This window comes from Hemicordylus capensis, chromosome 3, assembly GCF_027244095.1.
Source record: "Hemicordylus capensis ecotype Gifberg chromosome 3, rHemCap1.1.pri, whole genome shotgun sequence".
Lineage (NCBI taxonomy): Eukaryota > Metazoa > Chordata > Lepidosauria > Squamata > Cordylidae > Hemicordylus > Hemicordylus capensis.
Genome location: NC_069659.1, coordinates 228,642,206 through 228,660,581, shown reverse-complemented (window position 1 = coordinate 228,660,581; position 18,376 = coordinate 228,642,206). Strand labels below are relative to the sequence as shown.

Genomic DNA, 18,376 nt, shown 5'->3' with positions numbered 1-18,376 from the left:
CATGGGGTGTGATGCTGTCATCCACTCCATTTCAAAATGGCAGCCACATGAATATCTGAGGTGCAAGCTGGTTAATTTGTGGACTGCCTAACCCATTTGAACCAAATTGTGTACAGTTTCAGAGAGTGACACACAGGGACACCTCAATGGCATAGTTTGTGATGATGTCATCCACATTGAATCAAGATGGCAAACGCATAAACATTTGAGACGCAAGTGTGCTAACTTGTGAACCACTTAACCAATTTGAACCAAATTAGCTACAGCTGTAGAGACACATAGGGACACCTCAATGGTGTAGTTTATGATGATATCATCTACCCCAGTCCAAGATGGTGGTCGCATGAACCTTTGAGGTGCAAGTACACTAATTTATGGATGGTCTAATTCATTTAAACCAAATATGGTACAGTTGCAGTGAGTGACACACAGGGACACCTCAATGGCATAGTTTGTGATGATGTCATCCACACCGATTCAAGCTGGCAGACACGTAATCTTTTGAAGTGCAGGCGGGCTAACTTGTGAACTGCTGAACCAATTTGAACCAATTTTGCTGCAGCTGTAGGGACACATAGGGACACCTCAATGGCCTAGTGTCTGATGATATCATCTACTTCAACCCAAGATCACAGATGTGTGAACGTTTAAGGCACAAGTGGGCTAATTTGTGGACTGTCTAACTCACACATGTCAAACACAAGGCCCGTGGGCCAAATCCGGCCCACCTGGCCATTTTATGTGGCCCGCAGTGACTGTGCCGCATCCAAGCACCTGACTGCCCTGCCTCAGTACCCATTTGCAGGCAGAAGGACCCAGTCCCAGAAAGCTAGGTAGGAGCAGGGTGCTCCACACAAGTGCCTGACTGCACTGCAGGCAGAAGGACCCAGTCCCAGTGTAAAAGCGAGGTTGGAGCAAGGTGCTCCACACAAGTGCCTGACTGCGCTGCAGGCAGAAGGACCCAGTCTCAAATAGTGAGCTAAGTTGCTTCTTCATATCCTTGCTTCTGCACACCCCTTCCCTGCCGAGACCCAGCACTAGGCACAACCGTGCCAGAGTCCCGATCCTGCACCTGCTGCCAGTAGCAACTACACAGGTATGGAGTCTCAGTGGGATCCTACAGTAGCAATGTCTCCAGACTCAGAGACACAGGCCTCCACCTCAGCATAGTCAGTGGCTCCATTCCCCTCACAAAGACAGGCCAAGACAGGCCAGGATAGGACAGGTACACCTACCTCAGAAAAAGCTGCTGTTTTGCGGGCTGCTACAGCACAAGACATAAAACCAGACATTGACTCACTGACCAGGGGAAAATGGTCTCAGACATCTGGCCAGAAAACAAATAGGTGAGCAATTTTAAAACCTAAGTTTCAAATATAGAATTATAGATAAATGTATTAAAAAACTGTTGGGTTTGTAATTTAACTGTTTTGCTTACAGTTTGTTTTGTGCTTGTTGTTATTTTCAGAACATGATTAATGCACGAGGATGGCGTGTGATATGGTGTCTCAGGATGAGGAAGGATCTATACTTCTACTAAGACTAAGTATCTTAATATAAAATTTGGCCCGCGACTTAGCCTGTGTTTTAGATTTTGGCCCCTTATGTGATTGAGTTTGACACCCCTGGTAACTGATTTGAACCAAATTAGGTACAGTTGTAGTGAGTGACACACAGGGACACCTCAGTGGTGTAGTTTGTGATGATGCCATCCACCCTGATTCAAGATGGCAGAACCATAAACTTTTGAGGTGCAAGTGAGCTAACTTGTGAACTGCTTAACTGATTTGAATCCAATTTGCTACAGCTGTAGGGACACATAGCAACACCTCAATGGTGAAGACTTGTGGACAGCTGTATGGACACAGAGGGATGCCCAAATGGCATGGTGTGTGATGATGTCATCCACTCCAATTCAAGATGGTGGCCACGTGAACATCTGGGGTGCAAGGGGGCTAATTTGTTGACAATCTAACCAATTTGAACCAAATTTGCTGCTGCTGTAGAGACACACAGGACACTTCAATGGCGTAGTCTGTGATGGTGTCATCCACCCCGATCCAAGATGGTGTACGTGTGAACTTTTGAGGTGTAAGTACACTAACTTGTGAACCACTTAACCAATTTAAATCAAATTTGCTACAGTTGTAGCGGGTGACACACAATGACACCTCAATGGTGTTGCTTGTAATGATGTCTTCCAGCCTGATCCAAGATGGTGGGTGCATGAACATTTGAGGTGCAAAAGATCTAACTTGTGGACCTCACTGAACCAAATTTAGTCCAGTTGTAGAGACAGTGAAAGGAAAATAGGCTGATTAGTTCTTACTAGAACAACTTGTTTAAACAGTGAAATAGTATACAGAATAGAATTACAGAAGTCCTGAAACCCTGAGTGGCTCAACATGAGCAATGGATTGCCTATGTAGCTCTGTTGCAGGAACTTTATTGAGCATTAGCTCATCCACTCCCCTTTTGCAGATTGCCCAGTTCTCTTCCTAGACATGTTGGGTGGTCCAAATTGGGCCCCTGTGCAACCCCCTACACTCTTAAAGAGGCAAACAGTCTGGACTTGCCTGCCCATAGGAGGGTCTAAGAATGAGACAGTGTTCATCATCACTGCAGCTAAAAGCCTTATAGGGAGACTAAGGAAGAAGAGCAACAGCAGCTTCTCACCCTACAAGGAACCAAACCTGGCACCTTGACAACCCTGAAGAGTTTACCCTATGGATACTTTAGCACTCCTGAGACCTCAGGGCAAGTCAGCCATGGCTTACCTTTCACTCATTTACATCCTGCACTTTTGACCTCCGTACTGACACCTGTTCAGTATGCTTGTTGGATAATCTCAAATCCCCAAAGTCAATATCCTTCACTAGTCCCCTCAACCAGATCCCCAGGTAATATGTAACTAGCCCAACACTTATTGTCCCCCACCTATTGTCCCCCAATGGGGATTAGAATCTTTGCTGTCACATAGATTCTACATAATGAGTCCCTATGTAGAACCTATGTGCCATCAAAGAATCCAACACTATTCACATCAGATAATCCAATGTGTTGGATTCTCTGATGGCACATAGATTCTACACAGGGATTCATTATGTAGAAAACATGGGCCAGAAAAATGAGTGAGAGGACTGGAGCTCAGCTAGGTGGCTGGGCAACAAGCAGCAGGGAGGGATAAGGGCCCACCACACATTCACTACACACACACACCACCACCACCACCACTATACCCAGCCTGGAAAATACTTAAATATTATATTTTTAAAAAATAGAGGGGGTGGATGGGAAAGCAGGAGTCAGTCAAACCTCTCTCTGTACCTCTCTCTAAACTTTGAATAATGCTCCTTGGAGCATCTCCCCTTCTTCCTCCGCCCTGGCCAATGGGGTGACAGATGTCCATGAGTGACACACTTCCAAAGCCACTCAAAGGGCCAGGTGTATCTGGCCAATTGTAATCTGTAGCACAGCCAATTACTCCTAGTGACATAAGTGACACAAAATGGATGACAGTCTCTTTCTTACACAAAATGGAGACTGAAGCCACTTGAGCCAATTAGGACCAGCTCTATTAAAACCAAGCTTGGTCCGGTTTGACTTAGAACCGGCTCTATTTTTTTATTTTAAAGTTTGGGGCTCTACCTAGAACCGTCAAGGCAGGGTGGCTCTTTCTAGAACTGATTCTATCTAGAACTGGTTCACACATCCCTACAACTCACACTACCCCACACATCCCTATAAAGAAATATTTTAATTGGATTTAAGTCTGTGGTTGTGACTTTCTTGGGAAACCGCCTGCTTTATAAACATGTTCAAAGGTCCTCCAAGTGGCATAAAAGCTCCCTACATAACAGATATTTCAAAGCAAATTATAAACAATTACATTTGTTCATCATTGACGGGCTTTGTGCTTGTCTCTTTAAGGTATTCAATTTCAAGCACTTCAGTAGTTTTCTTTAACTCAGGTCAAGTGTCAAATTAATTAAATTGTATTCACTGAATCCCTACTACAAATTCAATATTATTATTCCATTTTTTCCCCTCTGTTGAGGATCCTAATTTCTTACTTGTGCAATTTGCCCAAGCCATTATCTTGTATTGACATAGTTTGGCAAGCAATGCTATTCAAAATGTTTTATTACTTGAAAGTTTTCAATATAGTACATGCTACACTGGTTTTTATATTATTTGCTTGATCAAGGCCATACCTGTTTTTCCAATTATTTTGCTGCAAGGGTTGGTGTGATTAAACTGAAAATGTATACTATGTTCTTGCGTCTTCTTAGCTGCTAATATGCACATTCTCCCTCCCAATATCCTTCTAAAAGTCTAGAATCCAGTTCCCAAAGGAAACCTAAACTGAACCTTCATGTGGTAAGAAGCCTTCACTAATTGTAGCAGCTATTGCTTTTGACAGATATCCCAGCTGTCCATCAAGGTTCTCCTTCAAGCCTCCTATCAGCATTCCTGACCACTAATCTGCTCACTCAACCACTCTCCAGAAACACCTGATTTCTTATAACAGAGAAAAGGAACAAGAAAGGTGTATTTCTTCTGTCAAATTGCATGCTGGTTCATGAATACAGTAGCTGATAAAATAGATAATAACCATCTGTAGTTCCATCAGAGTTCAAGATCATTTTCATTATCTCTCGCTTTCTTTCTTATAAATGTACCATTGTTTCATACTGGATATCCATTTTCTTATACAGGAGGCCCGTAGCTATTGTGGGGTTACATTCTCTGCTACCACTGTGAATGCCAAAACATGATAATGGACACCTTGTGCCTATGGGAATGATAGGGTTAGGTTCCTCAGTACATGAAAAAATGCTAGAAATGGTGGGGAAAACAGCAGGGGCAGAAATGAGTCCCTGGAAATAAGTTATACATTGAACACTCCAGCTATCCAACTCCTCCATTATTGCCCACCCAAACTCCCCAAATCTCCAAATTCTGCCAATAAAATCTCCACATTCTGGAAATGAGAATCACAACATGGCTCCATGCTGCCTCTTGAAGTGCCTCCAAGATAGAGATGCCACTGGGTGTGTGAAATATGCACACAATAACCATGAATGGCTGAAGTTCACCACTGAGATAATGAAACCAAGGTAAAAAATATATTTTTATTTTTATTTTATTTTTAAGCCGAAAAATGTTGGCAACCCCCATATACATTCAGGGGGTGTTTGGTCTGGGGTTGTTCGGTTTGACCCCGAACCGTTGAATCAAACCAGTTCGACATCAGACTGGTTCAACATTGAGCTGATGTGTGTATGTGCTGCTGCTTCAGTCACAGACCTTCCATAGGTAGAAAAAGGAAAGCAAAGTCTCAGACAACAAACATTAAACAGATAAGTGAAAGCCACATTACAAAACACATATGCATGAACAACTCATCGTCATCACATCATCAGCATCAGCATGCAAGCATAATATTTCACATTGACATTCATCATTTTCATTTCAGCATCAATTCAAAATAGTCAATGAAAGCAATTCTTTCATATCAGCATGCATCTTCCAAAACCCTCCCCTATGCCTCCCCCCCCCACCAACCACAGCCTCTGTGGATGGGGGGTGGTGGTGGTGGTGGTGCTGGGCCATAGTGGCGCCAGGCCAGGATGTTCCATCACCCACCTCCGTCATTGGCCTCGTGGTGTCATGCATGGTTGAAATAAACACTATTCAACATTAACTGTGACAGTGTGCTCCCCTCGTGTGTGTGTGTGTAGTTTGACGTAAGCATGTGTGAGACATAGCATCTCAGAAACATTCCTGTGTCTGCACAAACAGCAGCAGCCTGCCTCTGTGATGGATGGTGTGCCGCTTCTGTCTTCTGGCCTTCAGGACCAGGCAAGCGGATGCTTCTGCAAGAGGGAGGGATCCACAGATGTATGCTGCTGAGAGTGACTACAACTCCCATTGTCCCTACTAATCTTGATAGCGGCCCACCATTGAAACAGTGGGAAATGGGAGTTGTAGTCTTTCTCAGCAACATCTGGGAGAACCCCTCGTTGATGCAGGGAGCACACACTTGTCCTAGCCCTGAGTGCCAGCACAGCAGCAGTGCCCCATCTCACCATTCTTGGGCTGGCAGTGTGGTGGTGCCTGCTGGATGTGTCAGCAGCTGTGACACATCTTGGTCGGAATGAGCTGCCATGGCATGGGAGGCACTGTGCAGCAGGGTGGCGCAAGTCACTCACCCTCCATGGCCAGCTCGGTAGTCCAGCAGGGGGGGTTGGCCTTCAAGAAGACCAGCTGTTTGACCAACTCAGCATCCAGATGTGAGTGTAGAGGGGTCACCATGTCCCCGGCCATGGAGAACAACCTCTCACTCAAGACACGGGTTGGTAGGCATGAAAGGAACCATACAGCAAGGGTTGCCAAGTCTGGCCAGATATGGCAGCGTGATGCCTAAAACTGGCATGGGTTCATCTCCTGGCCTTTCCCCGGCTCCTGCAGGTGCAGCAGAATAGACTGCTTCAGGGAGCAGCAGGCTCCTCCTGTCCCCTTGGCAAGATACCAATGAAGACCTCTGTGAACCACTGGCGGGCAGAACATGGAGGTAGCACTGGCCGCTCTGTTGGTACCACTGCCAGAGAAACTGCGCTGCTGGACAGGGAAGAATTGGTGGTGGTGGCAGCAGTGCTGCTGGGGGTGGAATGTGCACTGCCAGGCTGAACACCAGCCCCCTCCTCCTAGTCATCTAAAATCGGGGGCGGGGGGAATTAGATGGAATTCTCTTTTTCTCAAAAAAGAAAAAAAGAAAGAAAGAAAGAAAGAAAGAAAGAAAGAAAGAAAGAAAGAAAGAAAGAAAGAAAGAAAGAAATGCAGGAGAGAATCCACCCCAGGATGGCTCAACAGACTGGGTGGCACAAGGCAGGCTGGCAGCAAGGCAGAACAATGGCAACAAGGCAGAACAACAGGCAGCCATGCAGCAAAGCAAAAAGCAAAGCTCACTCTCTCTTCTCCCACGAGGCAGAAAGGAAGAATGGTGGGCTGCTGCCTCTTTAAATATCTTTGAAAACCCCTCCGTGAACTGGCCCCCACCCTTGCCCCTTCTTCGACCTTCCCCTGGCCAATAAGGAGTCATTTTTCACTTTCAGAGCCAAAAGAGCTAATCAGGAATGAGTAGACAATTCTCAGCAAATCAGCTCATGCTTTCCTATACCAATCTGAAGGCTGGAAAGGTGGGAAATTCAAATTGACGTCAAACACAAAATGGAGACTGACTCAGAGATCACCACAAAATGGAGGTCCGAAATAACAAAACTTTCAGAGCCGAAACAGGGACAATTTGTTTTGTTAACAAATTTTTCGGAAGGTGCAAACATGTGATTCGTTTTGTAAACAAACCACCTGAAACGGCCTGATTCAGGTACAGATTGTTCTGTTCCCAAAATGTTTCGCACATCCCTAGAGAACGGACTACATCAATTTTGTCAATCAATATAGCATATCATTTCCCCAAAGACAGAGGAGGAATACCATGTAAAATCCAGATTGTCTACCTATATGGAAGTCTTGAAGGAAGTGGCCAAAATGCTATAGGCAGCTGAAATGGATGTAGATTGGTTTTTGAATGCCTGGAAGCCTTTGACTGACCCTATTCATGGATGGTTTATGAATATTTGAAGTGGGGGGAAGCTGGCAGGCATTGAATATTTGAGAAAGGACTGCACTCTGATTGTCCAAATCACATTTTCATTGAACAGGGAGGAAGCCATCATGCTCTGGCAATGGACAGGATTGTCTTAAATAGCACCTAATCACATTCCTTGTGAAATCAATTGCAGAATTCTCAATGACTTGCAGAGAAGGAAGAGCAGACCTTCATATCCCTTGGAGCCAAAGATACTGCAGGGGAAAACTTTTGTTGAAGAAGTAATGGCAATTACAAACATTGGTTCTGACTGATATGTAAAATACACCTCTTGTCCATGGATGGGTGAATGCTTCTATTCTACCACTCTGTACTGGAATGCTGTAGGGTCTTGTCCAACTGCACACAATTATCAGTCCTGATACACACATTATCCCAGCAGTACAATGGCTGCAGTGGTGAGCAGGCACCTCACCATGGAGTTAGCTGTGTGAGTGAAGCTGTGACTGTGTTGTTTGGGCCAGTGCTAACCATGCTCAAGGAATGCGGCTAAAATAAACCCAAATCACATGGCTGGCACTTTATACACAAGGAGCTAAGAATGTGGCTTATGTTCCTAGTGGCAGTGATGTCATCAAATAAAGTGTGTCTCAGGGCTGATTCCATATGTTTGCAAAGTAATGGGGAATGCAAAAGCATTAGTGACACTGAGATGAACCTCCCTGCTTTAAATGCAAGATTTGAGGAGGTGGCGTGGGAGTCCCTCACGTAACACTGGAAGCAGAAAACTTTCTGTTCTATATACAAAATCGCACTTATTTATGCATCCCTTACTTCTTCATAACAGTGAATCAGTTCTCAGTGTTATTGGTGGTGGGGGGGGACCCTCTCTCCATATGGAAAGAAAGGATGGCTAACAGAGAAGTTCACCCTAGCTTTCTTCCTGATGTGCTGTTTTTGTTTGTGATTTCCATCTAAGTTTTATTTTTGAAAGGCAGGAGCATTCAAGCATGTGATTCCCCCATCCCACTGCAGTCAAAGGTTCCTAGAACGCTCCTGGAAAAGCTTTAGTTCTGCTGAATGTATAAACTGGCTCACCATCCTCATTCTTGTTGCATCACAGTGTTTATCAGTCTTCAGCTTCTTATGACAAGTATACAGTTTTGGATATGGTGACATTTGGGTCTCAATATCAAATTATTTTCCCCCCCGACTATCTTTCCATTTCTCGGGGGGAGGGGCAAATTGTAGAGTCTTCACTTTTAATTCACCACGAGTGCTTTTTATTACCTTCATGGGAACTGCTGGGAGACCTCAATTTCAATAATCAACTTCCAAATTAGTTCAAGAGATGCATTCATCTCACCACGGAATGAATCCTGGGATTTCCTTTTACCTTCTTTGGGATTCTTCTTCAAACAGATGGTTGTTCTTTTCTGCATCTCAAGAAGAGTAGCAATATGACTTTCAAGTCATTAGCCTAATTCTCAAGATGTTCTTACACTGCCAGTGCATTTCACTTTAAAGTGGGAATTCAAATAACACTGTGAAAATAATCTAAGAGCTATCTGTGAGTAAGTTCTGTTGAAATCAATGGGGCTTAAACCAATCCAAGTTTAATAATTATATTCCTTTGTTTGGAATGTGACAGCCATAGCTAACTTTTGCTAGAGCATGCTCCTCCTGGCTCAGACTTATTTTTAGGGATGTCAGCTAATTTAAGGATTTGTAGCTGATCACCTGTCTTTTGACCAGTGTACTGATTAATTGATTTTATTTAAATACGGCAATATAGTTTCATTTTGTGGATCTAAAACAATCTAAACAACCAAGTATAATAACGTATATTATATATTTTGAGCAATTGTTTGGTTGGTTGGTAGGTAGGTTTGTTGATTGGTTTGTGTAAAATAAAGTCAAACTTCATGATGACCTACAGATACCAAATACACAATCCTATCACTGAAATTAGCTGAATGTAGTATTTTTTTTACACCAGAATATACTGGGGGAATTTTTTTTTTTTAAATGTGTATTTTAAGAAGAAATTGTGAAGAAATTCATAATACTTCTCGGTTACCTACATATATCAAATTTCGCATGAACAATCCTGCCACTTAAATTAGCTGAATTAAATGCTTTTTACACTGGAATATGCTTGGAGAAAGGTTTAAATTTTTGTATTTTTAGAAGAAATTTTGAATATAATTATCATATTTTAACTGTTATTGTTTTCAACAGATTTTTAACACAACAATGAGGTCGATGATTCCAAAATGACATCATGCCAAAGAGAAGCAGCAGATCTTTCTCCAATTCAAATTTACTATGATTCAAATTTACCACATATGGTGATAATTCACCACATACGGTGATAAATGAATAATGAATAATGTTTGAATTTGAAATCCTACCAATGTCAAACCGTTCTTTTATTTCCTTTTGGCAAGCACATTTTAAAAACATTCTTATACAAGTGACTTATTCTTATACAAGTGACAAAACAAACTTATACAAGTGACACTGGAATAGCAGTTTTGCCCATTTGCAGGCCACCTCCCTGCATACCAATTAAGTTAGGAACAGAGGAAGCTGCCATATACGGAGTCAGACCATTGGTCCATCTAGCTCAGCATTGTCTACACAGACTGGCAGTGGCTTCTCCAAGGTTGCAGGCAGGCATCTCTCTCAGCCCCAACTTGGAGACGCCAGGGAGGGAACTCAGAACCTACTGTGGGGGTTAGTTTCAGTTATTTGTGGTTAATAGCCCCTCTCCCCACTTTTCAGATGGTGTGCAGGGAGCGTTAAAGAATCAGCACAAGAGGGGCAGGCTGCTCCATCAATTCTGGCCTCTTCTCCCCACACTTCTTAGCTGATGCACAGAGAAGTTTAAAGTTTAAATAGCCACTTTCCCCAGACTGGCTGTTTCATCCACTCTCAGAGAGTAGACCTAACACTCAGGAACCTAACTTTATTTTGGGGGTTATGCCAAGCACTCCAATATTGCAGTTACCACGAATGTTACCCCCCCCCCAAATTAGAGGACCTACTAGATTTCATTTCTTGAATTTTCCTAGAAGTATAATCTACGTAAAATGACTTTGCCTGGTTAACAATAGGGATGTGCGAAATGTTTCGGGTACAGAACGATCTGTACCTGAAACAGCCAATTGCAAGTGATTCGGCCCCGAAACGAATCACCCTCCTAGCTCCCCAAAATGTTTCGGAGCTGAAACGAATCACCCCTGTTTGGGCTCCGAATTATCTATTGTTTCGGCCCTCCATTCTGTGGCCGAGATAAGTGCCTTCTTCTTCCCCCTCCATTTTGAGCAATGACATCTATTTGAATTTCCCGTCTTTTTGCCTCCCATTGACTTCAATGCAAAAAGGTCCGATCTGACATCTACTTGAATTTCGGGTCCCAGGGCCAAAAGAGTGGGGTGGGATGGTAGTGCCTAATGGGTGGAGGCTACCACCTCAACTGCAGAGGGATTGGGCAGAGGGTTGATTTTTGGTAAATTTTTGAAGTTTTAGTGTCTTTGGGGCAGATTTGGGGCATAAAGTGGGATCTGGGGCAGAAGACATTAAAATTTCAAAAATTCACCAAAAATCAACCCTCTTCCCAATCCCTCTGCAATTGGGGTGATAGCCTCCACCCATTAGGCACTACCACCTCAACCCACTCTTTTGGCCCTGGGACCCAGTTTTTTAATTCAAATCGATTCGGATTTGGATTTGGATTAATTTGGATCTGAATCGAAACTGGGGTGATTTGGATGGGTCAGATTCGGACCCAAAAACAAATCAAGGGTGTTTCGATTCAGATCCAAATTGAAACACCGAAAATCCAAATTGCACACCCCTAGTTAACAACACATATCACCTTCTGGTAACTTATAATTCTTAACAAAAGCTTCCAATAATTGCTAGAAAAATGGTTTGGGCTCTGTTTCATTGCTATCATAATCATAATGACATACAAAAAGCAAAACATTTCCCACATCTCCAAACTAGTGTGCCCTTAACTTTCAGCTGCAGCAATGCCCCATCCTGCAGCCTCGTGATGGGGGATGGATCTTTGTCCCACCCCCTCAACAGAGAGTTGGAGGGAGTGCCCTGATTGGGCAGGGCTGGTGGGGAGGTGAGGCTTGCACATCATTGAGGATGTCCCTCCCCTCCCCTCCCCTCCCCAGTTGTGTTTAATGTGGCTTCCTCTCCATCCCATCCCTCAGGGCAGAGCGGGCTTTGCTGGTTATCTGAGTAGGAATTTTTGGCCCCTCAGCTGATTGGCCATGTTGGGGGGTCTTTTTGTCAATTCTGTTCTGTCTTTCCTAGTCTTAGTCAGTCATAGGTCACAACTGATCAGGTACTTTGCGGGCTGGGTGGAGGTGTAGACGGGTTTGAGATCAGTGAGCACCCTTGGGCAGTTTGAAAGGCTGGATTGGTCAATTGCTCCTTAGAGGCTCAGGGACTTGGATTCGCCATGACACCTGTTTCAGGGCTTCACAAACCTTAAAGGCCATGCGGCTTGGAGGGGGTGAAGCCCTAGAAGTTGCTCTGACCCTTTTGGTTGGCAATGATGGAGATGAAGCAGGTTTGCACTGCTTCTATCCTTGAGTCTGGGTGTGTTGCCCTTTCAAGGCATGGGTAAGGACATAAATGTCTGAATCTGGCCTTTGGCAGGCCCGCAGTGTTGGGGGTGGTGGAATTTATTCCACACTCAGTTCACTAATTTGATTATTTAATAATGTTGTGGCCCTTTTACCCAAATTGAAATGTGTCTATGTTTTCCTTGTGGCTGGGGTGTGGGGGCAATTACAATTTCCCTTATTGATTCAAACTGGCCTTCACCAATTCAAGAAGTAACTTTTTAGTTGAATGATATACCAATTCAAGCTTGCAGCCTTTTTTTTAAAAAAAAGGTTTGCTCTACACAATTAGAACAAATAAAATGACTTGACTAGCAAGCCAGAGGCTGCCAATTTGAATCCCCAGCTGGTATGTTTCCCAGACTATGAGAAACACCTATACTGGGCAGCAGTGATATAGGAAGATGCTGAAAGGCATCATCTTATAGTGCATGGGAGATGGCAATGGTAAACCCCTCCTGTATTCTACCAAAGACAACCACAGGGCTCTGTGGTCAACAGGAATTGAGACCAACTCAAGGGCACACTTTACTTTACCTGAATTAATTAATCTATTAAGGAATGAAGGTAATTATTAGATACATGCCCCAACTATACTGATTAACACTTTACGCTTTCCTAAGCAGCCAGAAATTCCAAGCTAGGTTAAAGAGGCCAGTTTCCTTTTAATGAGAGAATACGGAAGACTGAAATGGTGTTTTGTAACATCTATTCCTTTACAAATATACAGGGAGAACAGGTAGCAAACAGGTAACAAACTATTGTTCACTGTAATGTGAGACATTATACAAATAAGAGAACAGCTGCAATTTGCAAATGTATGGTGCACCCCTCTGAATATTAAATATATTGATGTGGACACATTTTATTTTGATATAACCAGCAATAATATAAGGAGTAGATCAAGTGCTTATTCACAAAACCTTTTGACACAAGTGAGCTGCTTGAAAATCCTGCACTGGCTTATTGGGCATAAATACTTGGGAGTTGCTATCCTGTTCCAGACTAGGCCCCATGGACTTGCAGAAATACATACGAGTTCATGAGAGATCAGGACCATGGTTAGACCACTGTGGAGCTGGTATCAGGGTCAGGCAACTCAGAGCAGCAAGCTTGGAATATTACTCCAGCAATAATTTGGAGCTAACTGTGGGCTTTAGTTATCTTGAAAGGCTGGTTTCTTAAGCTCCACTCCTCTGAGAAACATTTTTTTTTGGATTTAAAGGAACCATGCTCTATTACTCAGGTATAGGGTTCTTTCATGAAAGCTTCTGTGCCATTAACTGGTGCTTTTACTGAGAAATCTTTGAGGAATCTGAGGGAAGGCAGGTTGAATTGTCCCCAGACCCCAAAGAAGACAGCACACACACACACACACACACACACACACACACACACACACACACACACAGCTGGGTTGAACTAGGGCCACACTTTATTAACTGAATTTGGGGGGGGGGATGCAGTGAGAACCCCAAACTAGAGTGTGGGCAACTCCAACCCCTAACAAGGGCCTTCGGCCTCCTATCAAGCGCTATCAGCCCCACATACCGTTGGGTGAAGCAACCAGATCAGGAGGAGACCAGCAGCTTCAGCTGCCTAGCCTACTCCTTGCCACACAGTTTACTGAGCCAAGCAGGTGGCCACCCAGGTCATACCCACCTCAAACCACACAGCTCTGAGTGAATGAGCCAAATAGCCACCTAAAAGCAGTCAATTCCCAACCTTAGGGACTGTTCTATGGAACCACCTTTCACCCAGCAAAGGTGCCTCCAGTTGAACATCAATATACCTTACCTGGCCCTGCCCGCACTCACCTGCCAGTGTGGCCAACTACCTACCAGAAAACTCCCACCCCTAAATCATTTCAGTGAGGGGTAGGCAAAAAAGCCCTCCAACAAACGCCAATCAGGTTTGAAAGCAAAAAATTCCTACTCGGCCCACAAGTAACCAGCTGTTCTCACTGAATAAATGGGAGAGCAGGAGGGAGCCAAGATCTGGTCAAGTTGTGGTTGGGTGGGGAGGAGACGCACTGCACTAGCATGCAGCAGCACTCTCCTCCCTGATTGGCTGGCAGATTTGAGCTGCACAAGGCCAGGCAGAGGGGCAAACATCTGTCCTGCATCCTTGAGAGCTGGGTGCAAACCCTGCCTTGCCCCACATCTGGCTGTTGGGCAGAATGGCAAACCATTGGTATATAGAACCTCTTGCTCTGTGTGAAAGAATCCCTTATTAAGAGTTGTCTGATTACCCTCAGCTCATTTCAACCTGATTCTTTATTTGGACATATACCAAGTCAGAGGCAGAAGAGAGTTTAGGGTATTGTTCTCCCAGCAAAATGTATAATGTAAACAGCTTTTACCAGCATATCTACATCTTCACATCTTTCTTCAGTTTTTGTTTAGGTAGCATCGCTGAAGTGGAAAAGAAATGAAGCGTCATCAGCTTCTTGGTTCTTTTGAAACCGTTCATGAATACAAGAATAAATGCAGAATGCATAAGGCAAGAGAAAACGGAGACCAAAGAGTACAGATGCATTTCTTGTTAAACACAGCAATAATATTACTATGACACCCCATACTCTTGACTATTGCATTTCATGACTGCCAACTGATAAACTCTATAATTAAGAGCATTCAATTTTCTCAAGCAGGGATGTGAGGAAATATCATATTTTTGTCACTGAATAATGTAAATCAAGATACCCTGAGACTAAAACATATTCTGAGCTTCACTAAACAAAATTGATTCTCCTGTGATTTGTCCTTCAAAACCTATTTTTGAAAAAAAAAAAAGCATTCTTAAAATCATGCGGATATCTTTGTCTTTAGTGCTATTAGCACTTCTGCTTCCCCACACAAAAACCTGGAGTACTTCACAGAGTTGCTGCAATTGTTGAGCTCCTCCTGTGACAAGCAGGAAGGGAACTATTTGGTAATATACTCTTCAGACTTTCTACACTTCAAATATTACTCAGGAGTTCCTTTAGTCATTGCTTCCTACTATTATGTACTGGAGGGGGCTTTTGATATTACTTTTGTAATATGAATGTTGTTATTAGAGAAGAGAAATAAGTGCATCAGTCACAGGTGCCATATATGAATAAAACTACATAATATGCCAAGTTTGAAACCTGATACATACTGTATCTTCCTCCCCCATTCCCGGGGGAATCAAACAGTGTAGGACTTCTCTCTGTGTGTGTATGGACATACATACAGAGCTACTATATGCCAAATTAGGCTTAAGGAGAGCTGGCAGTTGCCTATGAATCCTACTGTCCCCATCTTCTGCCTGACTGGGAGGTTGCATTCTATGAGGTCATAATGTTGTAGCTGGCACCACCATTAAGCTTACCATTAGGTTCAACATTGTGTGTGAATTGAGAAATCACAGAAGCAGTTACTAGGCAATTCACCAAGATAGTCCTTAGTTAATACAAACAGAAGATGATGTTCTGGATGTGCTTCTGGGATATTCAAGTTCAGGCTAGAGCTGATGGCTCACATGATCAAAAGCTCCTGCATATTAAATAAATCCCTAAAATATATACAACTAAAGCAGGTTTCATATCTCATCTACTGTTCATAATGAGGCATCTTTGGTGTGAGGCAAAGAAACAATTTCTTCTCTTGCTGCATGTAACATGGAAGATGAGGGAGTATTCTGGTGTTTATTTGCAAGGCATGTGCTTTCTGTTTTTGCTTTGTATTGTTTTGGCTAGTGATGGGCAAACTCTGGCTCAATTCAGAATTAGATTCAGCAAACTAATCTATCCTCCACCCCTGCAATTTAAAAAAGAACTTAACTCAGAACGTGTTTGCTAATATCAGGAAAGGTACAGAATCTGGACACCTCTCACAACCTCCACCCATAAGCCTCTGTAGCCTGTTCTGTTGCTCATTTCCACTTATTTGGAATGGTGGAGACATGGACAAAGCCTCGCTGGAACAAAAAACTGAGGAAGTCTTCAAGCAAGCACTTCCTGTCCTGCTACTGTCATATAGGCAAGTGGAAGGAAGGGAAGCAGGCAAGGAAGGAGGCGTTCATTTGCAACTTGAATTACAATTCAAGCTAAAGTTCAAGCTAAAGAAGATCTCACAGTATTGTAAAGCTCACCTCAAATTAAAAGTCAGCATTACATGTCACTGAGATTAATATTCCTGACCAGAAAATTATGAACTCCAGCAACATATTTGGCTTTTTTGGACTGATTTGTGGGAGAAAATGGATGAATTATCCTGCCTTTGGGTTGTGGGGTGTGTTGTACTAGACAGACTTTGGGTTTCAACTTGGGGATCTTCCAGATGTCAATAAGAAGCTCCAGAACAATGCTGTTCAAAGTATGGTTTTATAGGGGTGCGCATGAACCATTAGATGGAGAACCAGTCTGCTACGAACTGGGCCGGTTCAACAGTTCCTTCAGGAAATGGACTGGCCTGTCGGAGATAGAGGCAGGCCGAACTGAGATAGAACTGGCTTGAACCAGTTTGACACTTCGAGTGCCAATTGTAAAGTTAGATAAAGGTATTGTAAAGTTGGGAATAGCATAAAGCTTAGGGTGGCCTTGGTGAGGGCAGACAAGTGCTGCCGGGATAGCAAGTGGCGAGAGGCACCTTTAGAACTAAGGGAGAAAATGCTGCTAGTGCTTACCAGTATGTATTGCGGTGGTGCTCTCCCCAGCAGCCCATGGCATGCAGCAGTGAACCGGAGGCATGGAGTCCCTGCTCCTACACATGCATGGAGGGCAGGGGAGTGAGAGCCTAGCCAGGAGCCAGGACCTGAGACTCCACACCACTGCCATGTGGGCTGCTGGGGAGAGCACTGCTGAAGTATGAACGGGTAAGCACGAGCAGTAACTTGATTATGCTTTTGGCTTAGAATGGGGAATTCACTTGGCTAGAGGGAGCAGTTTGTTTCCAGTCTCAAATTTGAGCAGGTTGGGTGTTTTTGAAAAGATGAGGAGGCAGAAATAGAGTACAGCAGTTTTATTAAGCGTAAATGAGGGTACAGAAGGCAAAAGTTTAGTTAAGCAAGGCAATAAATCCTAACTAATATTCTAAGCAGGAATATGGTGGGCAATCGTTTAGGTGAAGTCCTAAATAGAGATTGCTTGGCTTGGCCAGGAGACTTGACCAGAGCCTGGCTTAAGGCTTACCATGGAAAGTGCTTGAAAGTGGGGAGGTTGGAAACGGGTGTGTGTGTGAGGAGGATTAGAAGGGCAAGAGGTTAAGTTTACCTATCCTTCCCTGGTTCATTGGTTCGTTGTATGTTAGTTGGCTATACTCACAGGGAAAAGGCCGAAAAGAAGGGAAGAAAAGCGAGGAGCAAGGCTCCAATTCTCCAATACGAGAGTCTGTAGGATAGTGATCCAAGCAGATTCCAAACCATGTGCTTTGGCTACAGATAGATATACCTAGTAACATGCCCTGAGGCAGTTTCCAATCCATCTTACCCACCCTGAAGGTGGCAGATTCCATGAAAGACAAAGAAGTTCATTGCTACTTTGAGCTAATCTTGTGGAGTGGATCTTGCCCAACAAAGGCAAGGGTAAAGTTATGGAGATGCGTGGTGTGTGTTGAATAGAGCTGTGCTGCATTGACTGTCTAGAGCAGGGATCCTCAACGTTGGGCTCCCAGATGTTCTTGGACTTCAACTCCCATAATCCCCAGGCCCAGTGGCCTTTGGCTGGGGATTATGGGAGTTGAAGTCCAGGAACATCTGGGGGCCCAACACTGAGGATCCCTGGTCTAGAGAACTGGATGCCCCTAGGTGTACAAGATTACACAACCCCCGTTTGGCTCATTTCCCTGAGTGCTTGCCAGCTAAATTGTTAATATAGAACGGGTTGAGAAATGTACTGCTTATCTGTGTGCCTCTTGAGGAGTAAAGTAAAGTGTGCCGTCAAGTCAGTTTCGACTTCTGGCACCCACAGAGCCCTGTGGGTTTTTTTGGTAGAATACAGGAAGGGTTTACCATTGCCTCCTCCAGCACAGTATGAGAAGACGCCTTTCAGCATCTTCCTATATTGCTGCTGCTCAATATAGTACCAGCGAGGATTCGAACCGGCAACCTTCTGCTTGTTAGTAAAGCATTTCCCCGCTGAGCTATT

The 18,376-nt window shown here is 43.8% G+C and overlaps 1 long non-coding RNA gene across 4 annotated transcripts in view; it reads right to left on the bottom strand.

Annotated features, from left to right (window-relative positions):
• Nucleotides 1–18,376, bottom strand: part of LOC128348802 (uncharacterized) — a 144,728-nt gene that overhangs the window by 52,424 nt on the left and 73,928 nt on the right. The window contains exons 4-5 of one of the 4 annotated variants that reach the window (XR_008318341.1): nucleotides 14,627–14,678; nucleotides 5,205–5,310 (exon numbers count right to left, since the gene is read on the bottom strand). The exons of 1 other annotated variant lie outside the window; for it this stretch is intronic. This is a non-coding gene — a long non-coding RNA (uncharacterized LOC128348802). Of the gene's footprint in view, nucleotides 1–5,204; nucleotides 5,311–8,917; nucleotides 9,052–14,626; nucleotides 14,679–18,376 lie in introns of those variants that run through there. 2 more of the 4 variants (XR_008318337.1, XR_008318340.1) reach the window with 2 other exon arrangements.